Source organism: Podarcis tiliguerta (genome assembly GCF_965153285.1).
Source record: "Podarcis tiliguerta genome assembly, chromosome: 2".
Taxonomy (NCBI): Eukaryota; Metazoa; Chordata; class Lepidosauria; order Squamata; family Lacertidae; genus Podarcis; species Podarcis tiliguerta.
In genome coordinates this window covers 44,833,795-44,856,572 of record NC_139535.1, presented here as the reverse complement: position 1 = coordinate 44,856,572, position 22,778 = coordinate 44,833,795, and the positions used below count along the sequence as shown (strand labels likewise).

General features: G+C 46.1%; 1 protein-coding gene across 2 annotated transcripts in view; it reads right to left on the bottom strand.

Moving 5' to 3' along the window:
* PHF2 (PHD finger protein 2) overlaps positions 1–22,778 on the bottom strand; it is a 115,515-nt gene that overhangs the window by 56,801 nt on the left and 35,936 nt on the right. The gene's annotated exons all lie outside the window — the stretch shown is intronic.

Sequence of the window (22,778 nt, the reverse complement as noted above, 5' to 3'; positions counted from 1 at the left end):
TAGTGACAGCCATACTTCTGCAGAGAGGGTGTTCCACAGCCAGGGTACCATGATAGAGCAGGGCTTCGTCCCTCACTGACAAGCACTTTAAAAGGAGCCTCGTCAGTAGATCTTAAAACATGGGCAGGCTGGTACAGAGAGAGGTTAATTGGGTCATATCCCATTTTGGGCTTGAAAAGTTGAAACCAGGACCAGAAACAAACAGGCAGTTTTCTGCTCCACAGGAATTATAAACAGGATGAAGGAAATGTGGAATAAACTGGGATTGTGATCTATGGCCTGCAAAATCAGGAAGCTTCTACAGAATTCTAATGATATATCTTGGTTTTCTAAAGTAGAAAGTATGGTCACAAAGGAAAGCTTGATTTTCCTGCTACATGCTTAAAACTCTAAAGCGGTCTTCCTTGGCCCAGTGCCCTCCAGACTGTTTGGATTGCAACATCCATCAGCTCCAGATAATACACTGGCTGGAGGAGGGTGACAGTTGTTGTCTATAGAACATCTGGAGGACTATCAGGCAGGGGTCGGCCGGCAAAATATTTTACTCACAGGCCAGTCCACTGTCCCTCAGACCTTGTGGTGGGCCAGAGAAGCAGCACTGGGGTGGGGGCTGGAAGAAGAGGCAAGGGGGACAAGTAGTCCTCCCCCCCCCACTCCCCAACCCCAGCCGCTGTGCTTACCTTCCCAGGGGATGCCGCCACCACCACCACCACTGCTGCTGCTTCTCGTGGGTAGGCAGAGCAAGCTAATCTGCTCCGCCCTCTGGCCCACAGGAGCACCAGGATGGCGGCAGCAACAGCAGCGGGAAGATGAGCAACGCGAAAGGGCTGGCTCTGGAGAGGGGCTGCTTAAAATGGCACTCAGCCAGCTCAGCCCAGCCCCCTTCTTCCTCTAGGCAGGGTATGGAGAAGCCAGGAGGAGGGAGGGAGGTGGAGGCGGCGCTGTGTGTGGAGGGGGGAATGGAATGGCGCAGAAAAAATAATGGCGCAGCCTGAACGAACAGAACCCCACGCTGATCCATGGACAGTCTGTGGGCTGGATCCTGAAGGCAATTGGGCCTGATCCAGCCCAAGGGCCTTAGTTTGCCAACCCCTGCTAGCAGGTATGTGGCCATGATTCAAAGTAAATATAAATAACATTAACATAACCAACACCCCTCCTTGGCACACACATACCACAATGACTCCCAACTGCCCCTCTGCAAAGTAAGAATATATATGATTTCAACCAGTACAAAGTATGTAAATACATGCAGCTATGCTGGTGGTTCTGGGTGCAGAAATTGGACATAATTGTAATATACAGTGGTACCTCTGGTTACATACTTAATTCTTTCCGGAGGTCCGTTCTTAACCTGAAACTGTTCTCAACCTGAAGCACCACTTTAGCTAATGGGGCCTCCCGCTACCGCCGCACGATTTCTGTTCTCATCCTGAAGCAAAGTTCTTAACCCGAGGTACTATTTCTGGGTTAGCGGAGTCTGTAACCTGAAGCGTAGGTAACCCGAGGTACCACTGTAGTTACAACCTGGATCTCTTAGAAATCAGCCCAAAACAGTGCTGAACTAACCAATGTGCCTGCAGAATATGGATTTTGTCTGATGATAACCATTTTGGATTTTGGTTTTGTACAAGTTATTTTGCTGCCATAATCCAGCTCCGCTACACAGAGAAGGAGGACATGTAGCTCACAGCATTTCTTGGTTGCCAAGAAGATTTCTCACATGACAGATGCTCAGGACACACATTAAGGTAGATGACAGAAAATATGGGGCAATGCAGTGTAGGCTGCAGTCAAGCTGTGGGAATGTAATCCAAGGAGAGAACAGCCCATGAGAGGGGAATAGAAACTAGATTGGAAAGGAGTCAAGGGCCCAAGAGATATATTTTTTATTTCTTTAAAAAAACTGTAGCATAATCAATACAGCGCGGCAAGGAATTGTCATGCAAAGGAGTAATTTTTTTTCGTAAGCAACTGAGTCAAACATAATTATCTTTTGCCTGAATCATCTCAGCTTGAAGACACCATCTTTGGCTACAACCTTGCCAGCATAGGATAGACACAATTTAAGCTGAACTGATCCAGACTGCAGCAAGAAGCAGTGTCTGTGTGTGTGTGTGTGTGTGTGTGTGTGTGTATTCATTTTAACAAGATTTCTGTACAGTACTGCCTAATAAGCACAAACCTTACATATGTAAAGGTACCCCTGACAGTTAAGTCCAGTAGTGAACGACTCTGGGGTTGCGGCGCTCATCTCGCTTTATTGGCCGAGGGAGCTGACGTTTGTCCGCTTCTGCAGACAGTTTTCCAGGTCATGTGGCCAGCATGACTAAGCCGCTTCTGGAGAAGCTAGAGCAGCGCACAGAAACGCCATGCATAAAACAATATAAAATATCCTTAAAAGAATACCAATGAAATCAAACATTCAAAACGAGTAGACACAACATTTATCAAAAGATAGGTAAAATGGACTTCTATACAGACAAATATATTAAAATCACATGTCTGGGCAAGCTAGCCTAAACAAAAAATGTTTTCAGCAAGCACCAAAAACATTGCAATGGAGGTTCCTAGCCTATTCTGAATTGATAGAAAGGTCATTGCTGCCACACGAAAGGATCAATGCTTCGCAAGCGTGGAAAGATTATTATGTGGCACTGGTAAAACTGCCAGTTCGGGTGTCAGAATCAATAGCTTTCCAGTGGCAGCCAGAACCCAACTCCATTCCGGACCTACTGAACTTAGGAATGCTTATCCCAGACTCTATCTGTTGATGCAATAGATCATGTGGCTGCTCTGTAGGAGAGGACAGATGGCAACAAACCGCAGCCCTAAACGGCCTCTGCCCAGTATACCTGAAGGAGCGTCTCCACCCCCATCATTCAGCCCGAATACTGAGGTCCAGCTCCAAGGGCCTTCTGAAAGTTCCCTCATTGCGAGAAGTGAGGTTACAGGGAACCAGGCAGAGGGCCTTCTTGGTAGTGGCGCCCAGCCTGTGGAACGCCCTCCCATCAGATGTCAAACAAATAAACAACTATCTGACTTTTAGAAGACATCTGAAGGCAGCCCTGTTTAGGGAAGTTTTTAATGTCTGGTGTTTTATTGTGTTTTTAATATTCTGTTGGGAGCTGTCCAGAGTGGCTGGGAAAACCCAGCCAGGTGGGTGGGGTATGTATGTATGTATGTACCGTATTTTTCGCCCTATAGGACGCACTTTTTCCCCTCCAAAAATGAAGGGGAAATCTGGGTGCGTCCTATGGGGCGAATGCAGGCTTTCGCTGAAGCCTGGAGAGCGAGAGGGGTCGGTGCGCACCAACCCCTCTCGCTCTCCAGGCTTCAGGAGAGCCGCAGCGCCAGCCCCACAAGGTCGGGGGACAGCAGGGAGGCGGAACGCCGCCATCCCGCTGTCTCCCTATGTGGTTTAGAGGCTGACGGCGGGGAGATGCGTGCTTCTCCCCGCCGCCAGCCCCGCCAGCTCCGGGGACAGTGGGGAGGCGCGGCGCGTCTCCCCCTGTCCCCGGACCTGACGTGAAGGCTGGCGGCGGGGAGAAGAGCGCTTCTCCCCGCTGCCTGCCCCACAAGCTCCGGGGACAGCTGGGAGGCGCGGCGCGTCTTCCCCCTGTCCCCGGACTTGACGTGAAGGCTGGCGGCGGGGAGAAGAGCGCTTCTCCCCGCTGCCTGCCCCGCAAGCTCCGGGGACAGTGGGGAGGCGCGGCGCGTCTTCCCCCTGTCCCCGGACCTTAAGTGAAGGCTGGCGGCAGGGAGAAAAGCGCTTCTCCCCACTGCCTGCCCCACAAGCTCCGGGGACAGTGGGGAGGCGCGGCGCGTCTTCCCCCTGTCCCCGGACCTGACGTGAAGGCTGGCGGTGGGGAGAAAAGCGCTTCTCCCCGCTGCCTGCCCCACAAACTCCGGGGACAGTGGGGAGGCGCGGCGCGTCTTCCCCCTGTCCCCGGACCTTAAGTGAAGGCTGGCGGTGGGGAGAAAAGCGCTTCTCCCCGCTGCCTGCCCCACAAGCTCCGGGGACAGTGGGGAGGCGCGGCGCGTCTTCCCCCTGTCCCCGGACCTTAAGTGAAGGCTGGCGGTGGGGAGAAAAGTGCTTCTCCCCGCCGCCTGCCCCACAAGCTCCGGGGACAGTGGGGAGGCGCGGCGTGTCTTCCCCCTGTCCCCGGACCTTAAGTGAAGGCTGGCGGTGGGGAGAAAAGCGCTTCTCCCCGCTGCCTGCCCCACAAGCTCCGGGGACAGTGGGGAGGCGCGGCGCGTCTTCCCCCTGTCCCCGGACCTGACGTGAAGGCTGGCGGTGGGGAGAAAAGCGCTTCTCCCCACTGCCTGCCCCACAAACTCCGGGGACAGTGGGGAGGCGCGGCGCGTCTTCCCCCTGTCCCCGGACCTTAAGTGAAGGCTGGCGGTGGGGAGAAAAGCGCTTCTCCCCACTGCCTGCCCCACAAACTCCGGGGACAGTGGGGAGGCGCGGCGCGTCTTCCCCCTGTCCCCGGACCTTAAGTGAAGGCTGGCGGTGGGGAGAAAAGCGCTTCTCCCCACTGCCTGCCCCACAAACTCCGGGGACAGTGGGGAGGCGCGGCGCGTCTTCCCCCTGTCCCCGGACCTTAAGTGAAGGCTGGCGGTGGGGAGAAAAGCGCTTCTCCCCGCTGCCTGCCCCACAAGCTCCGGGGACAGTGGGGAGGCGCGGCGCGTCTTCCCCCTGTCCCCGGACCTTAAGTGAAGGCTGGCGGTGGGGAGAAAAGCGCTTCTCCCCGCTGCCTGCCCCACAAGCTCCGGGGACAGTGGGGAGGCGCGGCGCGTCTTCCCCCTGTCCCCGGACCTTAAGTGAAGGCTGGCGGTGGGGAGAAAAGCACTTCTCCCCACTGCCTGCCCCACAAACTCCGGGGACAGTGGGGAGGCGCGGCGCGTCTTCCCCCTGTCCCCGGACCTTAAGTGAAGGCTGGCGGTGGGGAGAAAAGCGCTTCTCCCCGCTGCCTGCCCCACAAGCTCCGGGGACAGTGGGGAGGCGCGGCGCGTCTTCCCCCTGTCCCCGGACCTTAAGTGAAGGCTGGCGGTGGGGAGAAAAGCGCTTCTCCCCGCTGCCTGCCCCACAAGCTCCGGGGACAGTGGGGAGGCGCGGCGCGTCTTCCCCCTGTCCCCGGACCTTAAGTGAAGGCTGGCGGTGGGGAGAAAAGCGCTTCTCCCCGCTGCCTGCCCCACAAGCTCCGGGGACAGTGGGGAGGCGCGGCGCGTCTTCCCCCTGTCCCCGGACCTTAAGTGAAGGCTGGCGGTGGGGAGAAAAGCGCTTCTCCCCGCTGCCTGCCCCACAAGCTCCGGGGACAGTGGGGAGGCGCGGCGCGTCTTCCCCCTGTCCCCGGACCTTAAGTGAAGGCTGGCGGTGGGGAGAAAAGCGCTTCTCCCCACTGCCTGCCCCACAAACTCCGGGGACAGTGGGGAGGCGCGGCGTGTCTTCCCCCTGTCCCCGGACCTTAAGTGAAGGCTGGCGGTGGGGAGAAAAGCGCTTCTCCCCGCTGCCTGCCCCACAAGCTCCGGGGACAGTGGGGAGGCGCGGCGCGTCTTCCCCCTGTCCCCGGACCTTAAGTGAAGGCTGGCGGTGGGGAGAAAAGCGCTTCTCCCCGCTGCCTGCCCCACAAGCTCCGGGGACAGTGGGGAGGCGCGGCGCGTCTTCCCCCTGTCCCCGGACCTGACGTGAAGGCTGGCGGCGGGGAGAAAAGCGCTTCTCCCCGCTCCTGGCCCCACAAGCGCCTGAGGGGGAAATAAAATTTTTTTTCTTTATTTCCCCCCCAAAAAACATGGTGTGTCCTATGGGCCGGTGCGTCCTATGGGGCGAAAAATACGGTATGTATGTATAAATAAATAAATAAAATTTTATTATTATTAACCCATAATCAGGCTGTAGCACCTCAAGAAAAAGCAACTGCTACATTATTATTGTAAGTAAGCCGGTGGCCAAAATAACTGGGCTCTCCCTGGGTACGGTGCGCCTTGACTTGCTGCCTCAGAGAGCGAAACAGCTGGCACTGAGCCAGGCGCTGCACATAGGGTAGGATTTTGCATTTCTCCGCTCTCTCACAATGAGACACCAGCACAGCTGAAGCAGCTACTGCCTCTGCACAGATTAAGGAGTGCCCCCCCCCCCCAGGTTCAGTCCAATACCTTCAATGCTGTGAGATATAAATCTCACAGCATTAAAGGTATTGGACTGAACCTTTATCTCAACGGATAGTTTGGCTCTGATGCCAAATATACCATGAAATTGTGTTCTGTCAGGAAATGAATGCGGCTTTCAATCCCCAAATAGAGGTTATCTCCCCTGTCCGTCCCCCATCCCCCCCCCCATCTCCACCACAATATATGTCAAGACTGTTCCTCTCCCTACAACCACACAGCCTCTGCTGACCAATGGGCATCGGCTTGTGAAAAGTTTGGAATGTGAAAAGGAAATTTTCAGCTTTCTGGTTATGACAGCTTTGTGTGTGTGCCACAGTGGGCTCTGGGTGCATCAAGCAACATTCCCCGATAGAATGAAATTTGGTGACCCTGTGTGCCAAATCACTTTAGAAGAAAAGGGGTCCACTCACAGACAAAAGTGTTTTTTCTGCCTATTTATTAACACCTCAAGGTGTATGGATTAATTATGGCCCCCCAAAGAGTAGAAACCCCCTCACAATAGGTTCCAGAACACTGCAAATATGTGACACAGGCTGCATACACATGTTAACTACAATTACAGCATAATTAAATTGACACACACAGACCCCGCAAAAATCCTGGGAACTGTAGCTTACCTCTCACAGAGAGCTACTATTTCCAACACCCTCAACAAACCAAAGTCCCCAGGATGCTTGTGCTTTAAATGTTGAGACTGTCTCAACAATGTCAAAGGGAATGCCAGAGACACACAAAGGGCCGGAGAGAAGAGTGTCCAGAGCACAGCAACAAAACAAAAACAACCACCACCTTCCCTTCCTCAGCTCTTATAATACCAAACGGCAAACCAGCCATCAGGTGGAGCTCAGGTAAAACTTGCCCAAAAATACAAAATTTAGCTTACTAGGTAGCAGGTTGAAAGCCAGGACCTTCAAGGCTCCATTCCACATGTAGGGTCAGCTAGTCATGGCCTTGTCATCTGATCCAACAGGTCATTTAAGTTATTATGTGTTTCATTGCAAAAAGTTGAAGTATAAGGCTGCTATTCATTAATCACAATTCATTAATCACAACATTAAACACTTAACGCTAGTCCTTCAAATCCAGGGCAGTCCTCTACTCAGAAGTAAGTCTCATTGAATTCAACAGGGAAAGTGGGGATAGGATTGCAGCATAATTTTTTTTGTATTGTGCATCAGTCTTCTTCCTGCAGAAAACAACTTGAGACTTTTGTGAATGATGGGAAGCTCATAACTCTTTGTACTTTGATGGAAACACCACACCTAACCCAATTTTGGAAGCAACCAGCTAAAGCTATAAATAGTAGGCAGGAATCAGGACTTTTCAGCATAGAGCGTAGAAAGAATCATCAGTTGCTTTCTGTGTTTCGACAGCCGCCTAGCACTTCAGAATTCATTTGATCACATTTCTCTCGTGTTCTCTTAGGAAGGTCTGACAAACTAAATGCAATTTCAGCAAAACAGAAACTCTTGCTTCAACAACACCCATTACACCTTGGTAAAGAAATAGTCAGTTTCATAAGGGAATATACATGCACACAAACAAGCTAACCTTCTTTAAAAAGTCAATCTTCCAGGTGAGCAGATTTAAACACAAAGCTGAAAACTGACCCTGAACATAAAAGGCCAATGGCTCGTCTCTTATTTACAACAGGGCCACACTCCTTCGTACAGTAATTAACTGTAAAATGTCAACACCCGTTAAAACTAATTTGGAAATTTATCCCCACTTAGTAGGATTGCTTCCGTTTTCTGACCATGGTCTACCTCAGGTCCACTGAGCCAAGCTGCACATTACACACGAGATCTTTGGCTGTATTTTCCAGTGCGAGGGGCTATGACTCTGCTCACAGCAGTAGCTGGATGGTAGCTATTTCTACCATGCTATTTTCCCTATCAAAGTCACTTTATCCCACCCCAGAAGCATATTTGTCCCATGGAGGAAAAAACCACAGGTGCCTGTGCATTCTTCCATTGCGGAACAAGGATCTGCTGAAATGGGGATCTTGACTGGGTAAGTGGCACACAAGGAGAAAGGTTTAAAGCACGGCCAGTGTAGTGTAGTGGTTAGAGTGTTGGACTAGGAATTGGTAGTGAAATAACTGCAATGAAATATGGGCAAGAAGAGAGCACTGTGAGGAAAAGGAAGTCACTGTCTCTCAGCCTAGGGTTGTTGTAAGAATAAACTGCAGACAGGGAGAGCTATGCATGTCACCTTGGAGAGAAGGTGGGTTATAAATGCTAAATAATAATAATAATAATAATAATAATAATAATAATAATAATTGGAGTTACAGCATTGACATCTAAGGTTATAAATACAGAGAGACCAGGTTCCAGTAACTGAAGGAAGATATAGATGTTCATCACACTTTACATGTCAGTCACGTTTGCCCTATCGCTAAACTGGTTTTACAACCCATAGGAAGCACATAAAGGGCAAGGAGCAAGCGCATGCAGCCAACCAAGGCTCTCCAGTGCTTGCTTAGAATTATGCACCTGCCTTTTGTATTTGGTGTGTTTGATGTGGGGAGCACCACCATAACATTGGTGTGGCTGCTGCAAACATGACTCCCGTGCCAAGTGTGAAATGTCTCTTATACAAGCAGCATCAGAGAAGAACCGATTGAGATTAGTAGCTCAGTCTTTTGAAATGGCATAAAGGAAATTTTGCTAGAGTGCAGCATTTTTAAAAATCTGCGCATGGAACTGAGTGCCTTGTATTAGACGTGATCTGGGATGAGAGCCCCAGTTCTGAGATTCAAGCTACATTTCCACAAAGAGAGTAATACTAACCGTGCCTAAACAAAGGAGGCAAATGAACCATTTTACAAAGGTTCTGCCATTTGGAAAGTAAAGCAGAGTGAAAATATTGTGACAATATTAAGCTGTAACGGCAGATGGGCTTCTCAAATCGTATGTAGGATAGTTGGTGCCTCCTATGATCAAATTATGACATCTGGAAATACAATAACCATATGCCAGAGAAGATAATGGTGACAATCATGTTGGGAGGAGCCAAACAAGGGAGAGAAATAATGGCTCTTACATAAATCACAGTTTTAGGTAGATGGAATTTCCCACTGTGTTCAGTATGAGCACTTGGAGGCTTGGCATTAAGCATGTGTGTAATCTAGAGACTAACTGAAAAAGAGAGCAAGGGTCAGAGAGACAAAGATCACCATGTCTTCCAACACAAAATCCTGCCCAAACAGTGGCCAGGCTAGATAAGAGAAAGATTCGTGGGCAAAATCCTACATGTGCAATGTGCAACCATTAAGCATGGAATAATGAAGATTCTCATCTGGTTGAATTTTTGTGTGAATTTTTTTTAAGCACCTTGGGTGCTTATTTGTATTGTTTTATTTGTATTGTATTATTTGTATTGTTAAACACCATAGATTTTTATTGGTTTTAAAGGGTTTCTTTACAATGTTTCAAAGCCTCTTTTAGTTGTTTCTAGTATAGGGTTATGAACTGCCTTGAGATGTATGTGAAAGATTATTAATAAATTTATATAATAAAATATCATCTCCCACTGCATAGATGATACCTCTGCTTGATAAGAGGCACTAAAACCTATGGGAAATTTAGAACATTTTTTAATTTTTACTGCACTGTGCAAACATTCTGCAACAAAGAACCCCCAGACTGCTAAAATGCTTGTTTATTTCTTTATTTTGTAACTGTAAAAACATCAGAAGCCTGATGGTTGACTGTCATTCACTGGAGGTTTTTAAGCAGAATTTGGACAGCCATCTGTCCTGGATGCTTGAGTTGAGATTTCTGCTTTGCTGGGGGTTGGACTAGATGACCCTTGGGGTCCCTTTCAACTCTAAGATTCTATGATTTCTTTCTCTCAGCAGAACCCAACAATTACCTCCAAGGGGAAAGTCAACTCATTGCAGCTCTTTCTCCCCCTCAGGACTACAACGATAACTACTGTAAGAAAACATCCTCCCTATTATGTGAAACACAGCAATATTATCTACAATCCTCTCTCATAAATTACATATTTCAGCAGATGAGTCATTATGAAAATATGTCCCTGGCCTGTTTAATTGCTTCCCCTTTATACACTGCATCCTGATCAAAAGCGTAGCAAAAGTTGATGAGAGTCTTTTTGTATCCATTTCCAGTTCTTGCTGCGACAAGCAACTGAGAGATGGCAGGGCAGGAAAAACTTTCACACCAAACTCCAGCTCCTCAGTCTTTGATTTCTGTCAGTCATCTGACATGCCTACTGCAATGAATAGGACTACAATCCAAGCACTGCAGCTTTAAATCGTTTCTGAATCACACCCAGCTCAGGTGAGGCTCAAAAAAGGGATATGAAACCTAACGAATCCACTATCAAAAGGAAACTAATAAAAGATGACAAGATCACCATGTGGCAGACAAATTCAGTCTTTTGGAACTATATTTATCTCACCTGGTAGCTTTGATCCCCATATTACAAGAAATACAACAAAATGGAGATTACTTCAACCTACAAACCAGAAAAGCAATACATTTGCTCCTGCCAAGACAGGAGGGCTCATGGGTCAGGCTTTACACATTTAAAGTCAAAGATGGGACAAATGAATCCAACATATTTGCTCATGGGTCAAACTTTGCACATTTAGGGCAGACTGAAGACATGCTTTTCTTTTACTGCTTTGAAGGAACATCTGTAGCTGAATAAGATAGATAGATAGATAGATAGATAGATAGATAGATAGATAGATGATAGATAGATAGATAGATAGATGATAGATAGATAGATAGATAGATAGATAGATAGATAGATAGATGATAGATGGATGGATGGATGGATGCATGGAATTGTACCCAGTAAAGTCATCCGATCTGTGCAAGGACTTCTGCTCCCACAACATGAATTCTCCTCTCTCTTCTCCCCGCCCCCCTCATGTGCCCAAGAAATCTATTCTGGGTTTTCCCCAGATCCTTTCTAGCTGACCTGGGGTGGGGTGGGGTGTGCAGGATAAAGAGGCCCCCTGGCACAAGTGGAAATCCTCCCATGAAGAGGACGACTTTGTTGTATACAACCCCTGGTTTGTACGTCATGCTAAGCCAAACTATGGTCAAACATGAACGATCAACTGCTCACAACTAAAATCACAGACACTTTCTCTTCCGCTGTTCCCGCAGCTGCTCTGTCTTACCAGTATTCTCTGGCAGCAAAAATGCATGTACAGTTCTTGGCCACTACACTTTTTTAGGGGGGGGGTTATCTAATTAAAAAAGTATCTGTTTTCCTTAGTACCTTGGGCATCTGTGTGATATACAGATAACCCCCTGATCTGCCCATTCTTCTACATCTCATCTGTATGTAGGACAGCTTGTCTGATAACAGGGGGAGCAGATATAGACTGAACACAGTTTTCTGACCCAGAGATCAGAAAAGGCCTTAAAAGCTGCTTTCCACAGCCACTATTATGGAATTCCTAGCTGATATTTTGAATTATGGTGCTGGAGGAGACTCTTGAGAGTCCCATGGACGGCAAGAAGATCAAACCTATCCATTCTTAAGGAAATCAGCCCTGAGTGCTCACTGGAAGGACAGATCCTGAAGCTGAGGTTCCAATACTTTGGCCACCTCATGAGAAGAGAAGACTCCCTGGAAAAGACCCTGATGTTGGGAAAGATGGACACAAGGAGAAGGGGATGACAGAGGACAAGATGGTTGGACAGTGTTCTCGAAGCTACTAACATGAGTTTGACCAAACTGTGGGAGGCAGTGGAAGACAGGAGTGCCTGGCATGCTCTGGTCCATGGGGTCACGAAGAGTCGGACATGACTAAATGACTAAACAACAACAGAAATAAAAATACACCTGGAATTCAGACCAAGGGTGGAATGCTTATTAAACTACATCTTAAGAAAGATCACTTTGTTTATTTCTCTTGAAAAACCAGTGTGGTCCGGTCATTATTGTATCAAACTCAGAGCTGGGAAACTTGGTGAAACGTCATGAAGCATATTATCACTTGCATGGCTTTTGGCATGCAACTCTCCTTCAGCTTCAATGCACTAGGAGTAAATCAGGAGCAACAGTGAAGGACTTTCCAGGCTGCTGTGAGGACAACTAAAGTCAAAGTCTACCAAGAACGGCAGCTTCGTTTTCCACTACACCAACCACTCACACCTTTATATGTTAAATATTTGAAGCCAGTAAAATTAGGAGCTGTGTGGGTAGTTATGAACATAAGCAATTCATGTGATTCAGCATCAAAAGGTTGATTGACATAATAAGCGGATAAGCTAAACCACAATTATTGTATGGTGTGCAACAATGTAAGTGTGGCATTGCAATTGCTGGCATCCCTCTTTTGATCAAATCCTGATCATCAGCTACCTGAAGCTTATGCATTACTATGGATCAGCTGTTTGGGCCAATAAAAATCCTAGGGAGTTGCCTGGTTGAAGAAAATTACAATCTAAACAATAATAAAAATGGCATCATATCATTTTCCTTGGAGCCATTCACACTGACAGCTGCAATATCGTGAACATAAGGATAACTCCAGAAAATGTAATGTACAGTGGTACCTCAGGTTAAGTACTTAATTCTTTCCAGAGGTCCGTTCTTAACCTGAAACTGTTCTTAACCTGAAGCACCACTTTAGCTAATGGGGCCTCCTGCTGCTGCCGCACCGCCAGAGCCCGATTTCTGTTCTTATCCTGAAGCAAAGTTCTTAACCTGAAGCACTATTTCTGGGTTAGCGGAGTGTGTAACCTGAAGCGTATGTAACCTGAAGTGTATGTAACCCAAGGTACCACTGTATCAGTTCCTCAAAGCACTGGACTTTGGAACATCAGAGCCTCGGACTTAGAACACCATGTCCAGACTTTGAAAAGAATTGGCATTTGGGACATCCTTTGGAGCATATGCGCACCAATGGAATCCTCAAAGTGTAAGGCTGAAGCATTTTGCTCAGTTCAGTTGTGTTATGTTTACATACTGAAAATAAGAACAATGAATTTTACGACAAATCTGTCAGTGCAGGTTTTTATGATAGACGGCTCCAGGACAGGTTCTAACAATTTTTCTAAAAGCAAGCATAGCAGTCCACTTCTAAAAATAATATTTCATAAAATGCTATAATTAAATATCCATTGATTCCCAACAGGCTTGTGTCCTTAATAGGCATGGTGATGCACATCCTGATGGGCAGATTAACAAATGCAGCTTTTAGCACAATTGTTAAATCTATATCAAAGCACGACAGCTAAAAGTGTCACAATCTAATAAATAACAAGGGGTGTGGTGCTGTTTTTCAAAAAGCTTATCAATAAACCAAATACATTTTTAGAGTACATTGGGATAATCCTTAAACATAGCCTCGTGAGTAGCGATGCAGAGATATAGTTACCACACAGCATGCAGCTACCTGGTCTAAAAAAGTTTTAAACTGTGAATAATCTATAAATTTGCCCTGAAACAACCTTCATCCAGGGCACCTGTACTCAGATGGAGACACACTACTCTGTAGTTAGTTGATCTACTGTTGGTGGTGGATTTGTAATCCTGGCATCGTGCGGTTTTTCCTCTATATAGTATAGCCTTCTGGTTACAGAGAATCATAAAATTTTATAGTGGGAAGGGAACACAAGGGTCATCTAGCTCAACCTCCAACAATGCAGGAATCTTTTCGCCCAATGTGGGGCTCGAACCCACAATCCTGAGATTTAGAATCTCTTACTGGAAGGAATTTTTTTATTTTGTTTTGACTCAGTTATGAGTTTCCCTTCCATGCCAAAAACAGTTTTCACTTATACTAGCAGCCATGAACCAATTTTCTGACCATTATTAAATACATCGGGGTTTTTTGGTGTGTGTTTTTTTCCTTTTAAGCCTCTACTTGCTCCTTGCTGTTAGTCTTAAGGCAATATTGCTGACTTTGATCTACAGCATGGGTAGGCAACCTCAGGCCCGGGGGCCAGATCCAGCCCAATCGCCTTCTAAATCTGTCCCACGGATGGTCCAGGAATCAGCATGTTTTTACATGAGAAGAAAGGTAAAGGGACCCCTGACAGTTAGGTCCAGTCGCGGACGACTCTGGGGTTGCGGCGCTCATCTCGCTTTATTGGCCAAGGGAGCTGGTGTACAGCTTCCAGGTCATGTGACCAGCATGACTAAACCACTTCTGGCGAACCAGAGCAGCGCACGGAAACGCTGTTTACCTTCCCGCTGGAGCGGTACCTATTTATCTACTTACACTTTGACGTGCTTTCGAACTGCCAGGATGGCAGGTGCAGGGACCAAGCAACGGGAGCTTCGAACTACCAACCTTCTGATTGGCAAGCCCTAGGCTGTGTGGTTTAACCCACAGCGCCACCCGCGTTCCACTACATGAATAGAATGTGTGCTTTTATTTAAAATGCATCTCTGGGTTATTTGTGGGGCATAGGAATTCATTCACACCCCCTCCAAAAAAATATAGTCCAGCCCACCATATGGTCTGAGGGACAGTGGACTGGCCCACGGCTGAAAAAGGTTTCTGACCCCTGATCTACAGGAATAAATACCAGTCAAAGCACACTGCACCATGGTTTAAAAATGCAGCACATACATATGGCATGGAAAATAGTCCCTGCACAGAAAGTCTGATAGGTAAGAGTCCAGCATATAAGCAAATGTAACAACTGAGAGGCAGTTACTCCAAAACTGGCTAGTTTGATAGGAAGCCAAAACTTGCATTTTTCATAGCACTGAATTCATGAAGGGTTTTTAGAAAGGAAGATGCATAACAGAGCTTTCTTGTGCACATTTAAAGGATGAATCTCTCATCAACAGGGCTAAAATGTTGCATAAGAGGTGGACTGACAGGTTTTTCACTCAGAAAATGTAGCAGCAGTCTTAGAATGTGGGCAATAAAAGTTTGCATCACCCCTTGTAGGTCACAAGCATGAAGCCACATTTTGAAGCAACTAGATAAGAATCTGAAAGGTTTTGTGAAAAGCGTAACATGGAAACCTGAACTGGATATTATTTTGTTCATTCACCTCTTGAATTTATCGCTGCTGGATATTCCTGTTGGTAAGCTGTGCTGGTGCATTTTAAAAGAATGCTTGACATTTTGCAAGGAAACCCATATTAAAATTAGCCTATGGTTTCTCATAAAAGAAAAATCCAAAGATATATGTTCATGGATGTAAATATGATATAGAACTTTCCAGTTTTATCTATTTGAATTTGCCAATATGTCCTTATTATGTAATTTCTCTGTGTAATAGTTTTTTTAAGAAATTGAGGACATTATTACCAAACGTTGCTAGAAAAAAATAACATTTACATGTCTGCTCAGAAGGAAGTTTCACTGAATTCAAGAGGGCTGCATGGGATGTTGGGGGAGGGTGGATGACACATTGTGCTTCTTTTGGAGTAGTTTGCTCACCTTTGGTGCCCACCCTACACTCAGCTCTCACCTGAGGCTCCTAGAAGCTGTCAGCATGCAACAGCGGCCACACCCCAGGAAACAGCTTCAACTGGCTGGCTAAAGCAGGTAAGGGTAGCCGATGGGTTTCAAACCCTCAGTGAGTTAGGGACTTGCCCTGCATGTGAAGAGAGGCTCCAGAGCAGGGGTCGGCAAGGTTTACCAGCCATGGGCTGGATCACTCCCATGGAGATCATTCATGGGCCAGACTGGCACAGCACGACGCCGGAAATTGTGTCTGTGCAGAAGTGATTTTGGCATCTGGTCATGCGTAGACATGATTTCCAGTATTAGCACAGCACACAGGGGACACTCCGAGCAGGCAGCTCAGTTTGGGGCGGCTCGTGGGCCAGTAAAACAGTCTTCATGGGCCGCATGCAGCCCATGGGCCACACGCTACAGACCCCTGCTCCAGAGGATTGAGCAGATGAGACCAATAGTGGGTCCAATGATCAGGAAAGTGGTTTCTACATGTGAGGGGCAGATGGGGCTCATCAACCTGGGGAGGTAGGCCATCTAGGAGAAGGAAAACTCTTATCCTAAATCTCTGCTGCCTTGCAGGATATCTTCAGGAGAAGATAAGGCTGCCAAGGAGTAAATCCACATCTGGAGTGGAGTCCCTAAGATGGATGGATGGTGCTTTGTACACCTCCGTCCAGCAACTCCTGCAGCCAAGGTGGTGCCAAACATATGGCTCTGCTATCCTTTGGACCACACCAGCGAGGCCAAGAGCATCGCTGGGCCTCCATACACACTGCCCAATCTTGTGTCCTGGGGACATCACTTTGGCACTGCTAATGCAGTGGTTTGACTTCACCCCCGGCGGTGCACTCCATTGTCTCTCAAGACAAGATTGCAGCTTTAAAAATGCAAGATACCATCCCACTTCAGCCATGTGTATAATATTCATTTCATCATACTAAACAAACAAAGGAAATACTGATAGTTTCATAAATTTGCTCAGATACTGTAAAGAACCAATTCCCATTACTGCCTGTTCTGTGTGAAAATCCAATTCCTCCAGTGTTTTTATTTGAGAACTTATCTAGCAAGCTATTTCATATAGTAGCTCACACACCTCCTTTATAGTATCTTCTTACTTTGAATTCAGAATGAGTAAATGCAATGCTAAGGCACGCCCACATAATTAGTAATTAGCTTTTTATAGCTCAGGAAATAATAAGCAACAGAAATATCTATCTATAAGAGCTTTTAGAATTCCAGAGGATTCTTTCTTCTTTCTTTTCCAAAATAGCAATAAAATAGGCTGTCAGAAACCACAGAGGTAGTGTCTGCAGGCCTTGGATTTTTCTTTTTAAATATTTATCTATGTCAGAAAAGCCACTCAAGGCATCTCACAAAGATAAAACAAACAGAACATTTGAAATATCAAAACAGAAACTACACATTTAAGCAAGGAGACTATCAGTGAAACCAAAAAGCCACTGTTCAGCTCTACACTATCTGTAGTGATATCAACTATTTGTGGAGGGGGGGAAGGGTTGAGGAGAGTGAAGGGAAGCATTTTTAGCAGCAATCTGGCACCTAACATGAGGGCAGGAGTTTCAAAATGACCTGCTGTTTGCCCAGAAATGTACTTGCATTTGATCCAGAAGCTGCAGTTAGGCGGATTGCTGCAGTGTGGTTGCAGGCAGGAATGTATGTATGTATGTATGTATAAAACAACTCTGCTCAGAGATCCACACTGGTTGCTGCTTTGCTCCTGGGCAAAGGTGTTACTATTAGTACAGAAAACAGCCTGGGGCCAGTATACTTGCTGGACTGCCTTGCCTCATATATGCCCACTCGTCCAATTAGATCATCGGAACTGATACAGCTGCCACATTTGGCACTTGTAAGAAATCAATCTTTCAGTGTGGCAGAACCTTCACTTTGGAACTTCTTGCCCATAGACATCAAGCAAGTGCCTTTGCTGTTTTCTTTCTGGCACATGCTTAAAACTTTTTTGTTTAGCTCAGCCATCCAGACATGTAGAAGTTATAGGTGTTTTATCTCTTTTTAGCTACTGTTGACTGGAATCATCTCTTCAAAGCTTTCAAATACCTCTTTTGAAACACTTTTTTATCTAGAATAGTAAAGTTTTATATTTTTTGCAAACCACTTAGGGGTTTCCTTGCGATCAAGCTGCATATAAATTTTGTTAAATAACTAAAATAAGTGGTTTTGTATTTTCCCTTTTCTATCTATCCTTTCATTACGGACTTTTTGATCCCTTCCACTCTGCCTTCACCACCACCACCCCCTCCCAGCTCCTGCTCTTTTGGAGATTTGTGGTTTTAACAGCATTACATTCTCTTTGGCAACCTTTTCATTACAAACGAGAATGTTCATTAAATTAATGTTAAGTGATGACTGCTCTAATTAGGACACTTATTTCAAAGGCAGCACATCTGATTCAAATACAGTGTTTCCAAGATGTTCCTTTTCCTATTAAGATGTAATTTGAATGAAGACGTACAGCTTAGTATAAAACATTTATAATTATTCTCCGTAATACGAACTCGCCGGCGTAATGAGTGAGCCAAAGTCTCATGCCTTACACGATGACTGGCTCACACTGATATTTTTCCCAGATTCATTGTGTAGCAGCGTTCCTTCTCTGTTACTATAATTACAGGTAGAAACAAAGTGCCGTTCATTTTGGTGAATGGTGTTCTGGGGCCAGTGGGAGTTTATTGAAAAGACAAGGCAAATAAACACATACTAAGTAGTGGTTTTAGAAGAAACTGAATTCCCGAAGAGCGAATTCGGGGAGGCAAAATGAAATGTTTGCTTGCAAGGTCAGCATAAGGATATAATAATTGACTTGAATGGGGTCATATTGTGCATTTACACACTGCTGACAAGAGCCAGAGTCACCACCTGCCTTGACTACTCCCTCACCACCCTCTGGAAAGGAAATGAGGTCACCACCTTCCATGTGGTGGCGGGGGTCTCTTCCTATCTGCTGCCCCACACCAGTTTTGAAAAGCAGAAACAGTAGTCACACTGCTAAGAAGAAGAGTTTGGATTTGCTATCCCACTTTATCACTACCCGAAGGAGTCTCAAAGCGGCTAACATTCTCCTTTCCCTTCCTCCCCCACAACAAACACTCTGTGAGGTGAGTGGGGCTGAGAGACTTCAAAGAAGTGTGACTAGCCCAAGGTCACCCAGCAGCTGCATGTGGAGGAGCAGGGAAGTGAACCCAGTTCACCAGATTACGAGTCTACCGCTCTTAACCACTACACCACTACACCACACTGGCTAATCTGGCAACCCTACCTACCTTATGTAAAGACATGCTCAGGAAAGAATTCTTTTTGTTAATAGCAGCCTACCGCTATACAAGTGAGCATGAACACAAAGTTTGTGCCTTTTGATACTGCTTATGAAGTAGCACACAATTCGCTATTTCATGCCCTCATCGAAGTAAGTGCACACTGAGTGAGAATTTGTTAACACTTGCACGATGCTGTGGATCATCCTTTCCCAAAATTTACGTAAATATTTTCAGGGGGGGGGCGGATCGCAATAATAAATCCTGCTATGTTAGCCTCATTTTACAACATGGGCTTAAAGTCCAGAGCATCCACTCAGGAAGCAAATGAACACACACTCTGTTCAGTGACACCTTCTGGAGGGGAAGGATGCCCGCGCACACTATAATCCTAAACTGTGGCTCAGTTGCATAGTGGTTAGTGGGCTGGACTGGGACCTGGGAGCCCAGGGTTTGGATCCCCACTCAGCCATGAAGCTCCCCGGGTGACTTTTGGCCAGCCACTCGCTCTCAGCCTAGCCTACTGTGAGGGATCATTGTGAGGATGAAATGGGGAGGAGGAGACCGATGCCCACCACCTTGACCTTCTTGGAGGAAAGGTGGAATATAAACATAATAAAGAAGATAAAAATTACATCCCTAGTAACAAATTAACATCTTCATTAAGTTCTGAATATGCTTTGGCTATCAGGAGTCCAGCTGCTAAACTGAATGAAGTTCAGCCAGTTTTAACACGGTCGGGTCTTTTACTCCTTCATCAGCCAGCCACATTGTGCTTTGATTCCTTTCCTTATATTTCATAGAATCTCTGGGGGAATTGCCTATCAATAACGCCCCTTTAATTGCACCATGACGTACACCAGGCATGTTCAACTGCCAAGAGACTGTGATCTACTCCCACTATAAAAAAACTGGCAGTGATCTACCCATTGGACCAAAGTTGTTCAGCTTTTTTTGGGAAGTCAAAGTTGTTGAGTTGTTTGTTTGTTTGTTTGTTTTTTCCTCTAAAATAATATTTTATATCTCTGATCTCCATGGTTAAAGCCAGTAGCCTAAAAGTCCATTAATAAAAGCCTTGAATAGTGTTTAGACGTAGCTAGGCTTGCATAATGTTGTCAGTTATAAATAGTTCTTGAACACAAGGGTTTAGAATTCCTCCCCATTGTTCAATGTCAGCAGCAAAGAGCGGTCCTGCTCACACGCAGACGTCTGAGAACAGTAGAGTGGCATGTAGAATCCTATTCACTCGCTTCTACCAGTGGACGCGGGTGGCGCTGTGGGTTAAACCACAGAGCCTAGGGCTTGCCGATCAGAAGGTCGGCAGTTCGAATCCCCGCGACAGGGTAAGCTCCTGTTGCTTGGTCCCTGCTCCTGCCAACCTAGCAGTTCGAAAGCCCGTCAAAGTGCAAGTAGATAAATAGGTACCGCTCCGGCGTGAAGGTAAAAGGTGTTTCCGTGTGCTGCTCTGGTTCACCAGAAGTGGCTTAGTCATGCTGGCCACATGACCCGGAAGATGTACGCCAGCTCCCGGGCCAGTAAAGCGAGATGAGCGCCACAACCCCAGAGTTGTCTGTGACTGGACCTAACGGTCAGGGGTCCCTTTACCTTTACCTTTACTTTTACCAGTGGATAAGAGCATCCCGAGGGGTGAGGGTGGGGAGAGCGATGCCACAGGAGGCCCTGAGTCTGCCCAGGTGGACAATAAGCTCCCGTTGGTGGTAGGGTGTGGAAAGCCCCCAAACAGGGTGCAAGGGTGCCCAGGTATGCCACTGGTTCATTGACCATTTCTGTGCAACATTTGACAGATCAATTTATGAGGTATTTGTGGGCCAGTAAACTTCCAGTGCTAGTATTGTTCAGCTGCTTCTTCGTACAGGAGAAGATACAAACAGCCCAGACTGGAATTTGTTCTCAGAGCTAAACATTTGTGGCGACACCTATTTGCAGATGGGGGCTGTCAGATAAAGACAGCATTCCAAAAATCCAGTGCTTTCAATAGGCCTGGAAATTTCAGCTATACTTGGCAAACAAGTTGATCAACTCTGTTTCGCTTGCTGCAGCTATACTATTTTTCTTCTTCTGACATTCACAATCAAGCAAACAAATAAGTTTAGGGTGAAACTATGGAATAAATTTTCTTTTTAAGCATTCAGGTTTTAGTTTTGGGTTTTAAAAAAAAAAAAATAGAATACTGTACTTAATAAGAAAAACCAGAGTGGAAGGGAAGCAACAGAACTCCTGTACGTAAGATATAGCCATCATGACCAGCAGCTGTTTAAAGTCACAATCTCCATGAATTTGTCTATTCCCCTAAACGATCCGAATTAAGCAGATTCCATATCTTAACTATAAGCTGTGTGAAGTTTTTCTTTCTGTCCTGAATCTCCCAATATTCTGCTTCACTAGAAGGCCTTGCATTCCGGTATTATCAGAAAGGGAGATGAACTTAGCTCCGTCCACTTTTTCCACATTATTTCATAAACCTCTCTTGTGTCCCATTTTACATGCCTTTTTTCTAACCTATAAAGCCTCAAATGCCAGATTTCCCTCATTGTGGCATTATCCCTGCTGTGTGGTCACTTCAACTGCCCTCCTTTCCACATCTTTTCCAGCTCTACTCTACCCCTTTTGAGATCTGGCAACCAGAAATGTGCACATTAATCCAAGCATGTTCAAATCACAGCTTTGTGTAAAGGCTTTACAATACTGGAAACTCGGGTTCCAATCGCTTGCTGAACAATCCTAGCACAGAATTCATGTTTTAGCTCACAACTGCCACACGCTAGGTCCAGGATTTCCAGTGGAAGACAAACAGTCAGGAGGAACAGGTGGGAGCAACCAAAGCTATACTGTTTCTGGATGGTTCCAGGGGGCAGGCCACCCTTATGGTCTCTTCCACCTCTGCACTTCTATGCTTCTATGTTGGAGAGTTCCCCTTGATTTCAGTGGAACTTGTTTGCACTAATACTGCTGAGGTTTACATAGTTGGTCTCCCCTACACACATCAGTCTTTATGATCCCTGTCATGGCCAGGGATCTTCCGAGTGTTGACAGAAGAACAAAGTTCTCTTATCCAGCAGACAAGAAGGCTGGGGGGGGGGCAGCGAGAAATTCAGCTTTCTAGGTCAATGACACTTCAGCATTTATTTTATAGGTAGAAGCTGGAAGTGGGGAAAACATGAAGCGAAGTGTCAGAGTTTACTGTGAAGTAGCTGCACCTGTAACCACATGCAACAACAGTATTATTCTGGTTCACTGAAGGACTTATTTTCATTTGTGGCCTTTAATATAAAACCTTATTGTAATATAACAACAACAACAACAACAACAACAACAACTCACATTTCTTCTCTCTCAGAAAAATCACCTTTCCTGTACTGACCTCTAAAATGAGAGACAGCAGCCTTCAAAACAGAGAACAATGAATGATTATAAAGACCATATACTCTTTAAGATACAATACCAAGGTTATCAAGGATGGTGTGTGCAATCATCATTTTAAAAAAAATCAAATTAATTTCTTATGATTACATTTTGGGTTTCGGCCAGATGATCACATCAAAGTATTTGTCCTACTATGGTATAGTCCTGATCAAGGGCATCCTGATCAAATTTGAAGATGACACCAAACTGGGAGGGGTGGCTAACACCCCAAAGGACAGGATCACACTTCAAAATGACCTTGACAGATTAGAGAACTGGGCCAAAACAAACAAGATGAATTTTAACAGGGAGAAATGTAAAGTATTGCACTTGGGCAAAAAAAATGAGAGGCACAAATACAAGATGGGTGACACCTGGCTTGAGAGCAGTACATGTGAAAAGGATCTAGGAGTCTTGGTTGACCACAAACTTGACATGAGCCAACAGTGTGACGCGGCAGCTAAAAA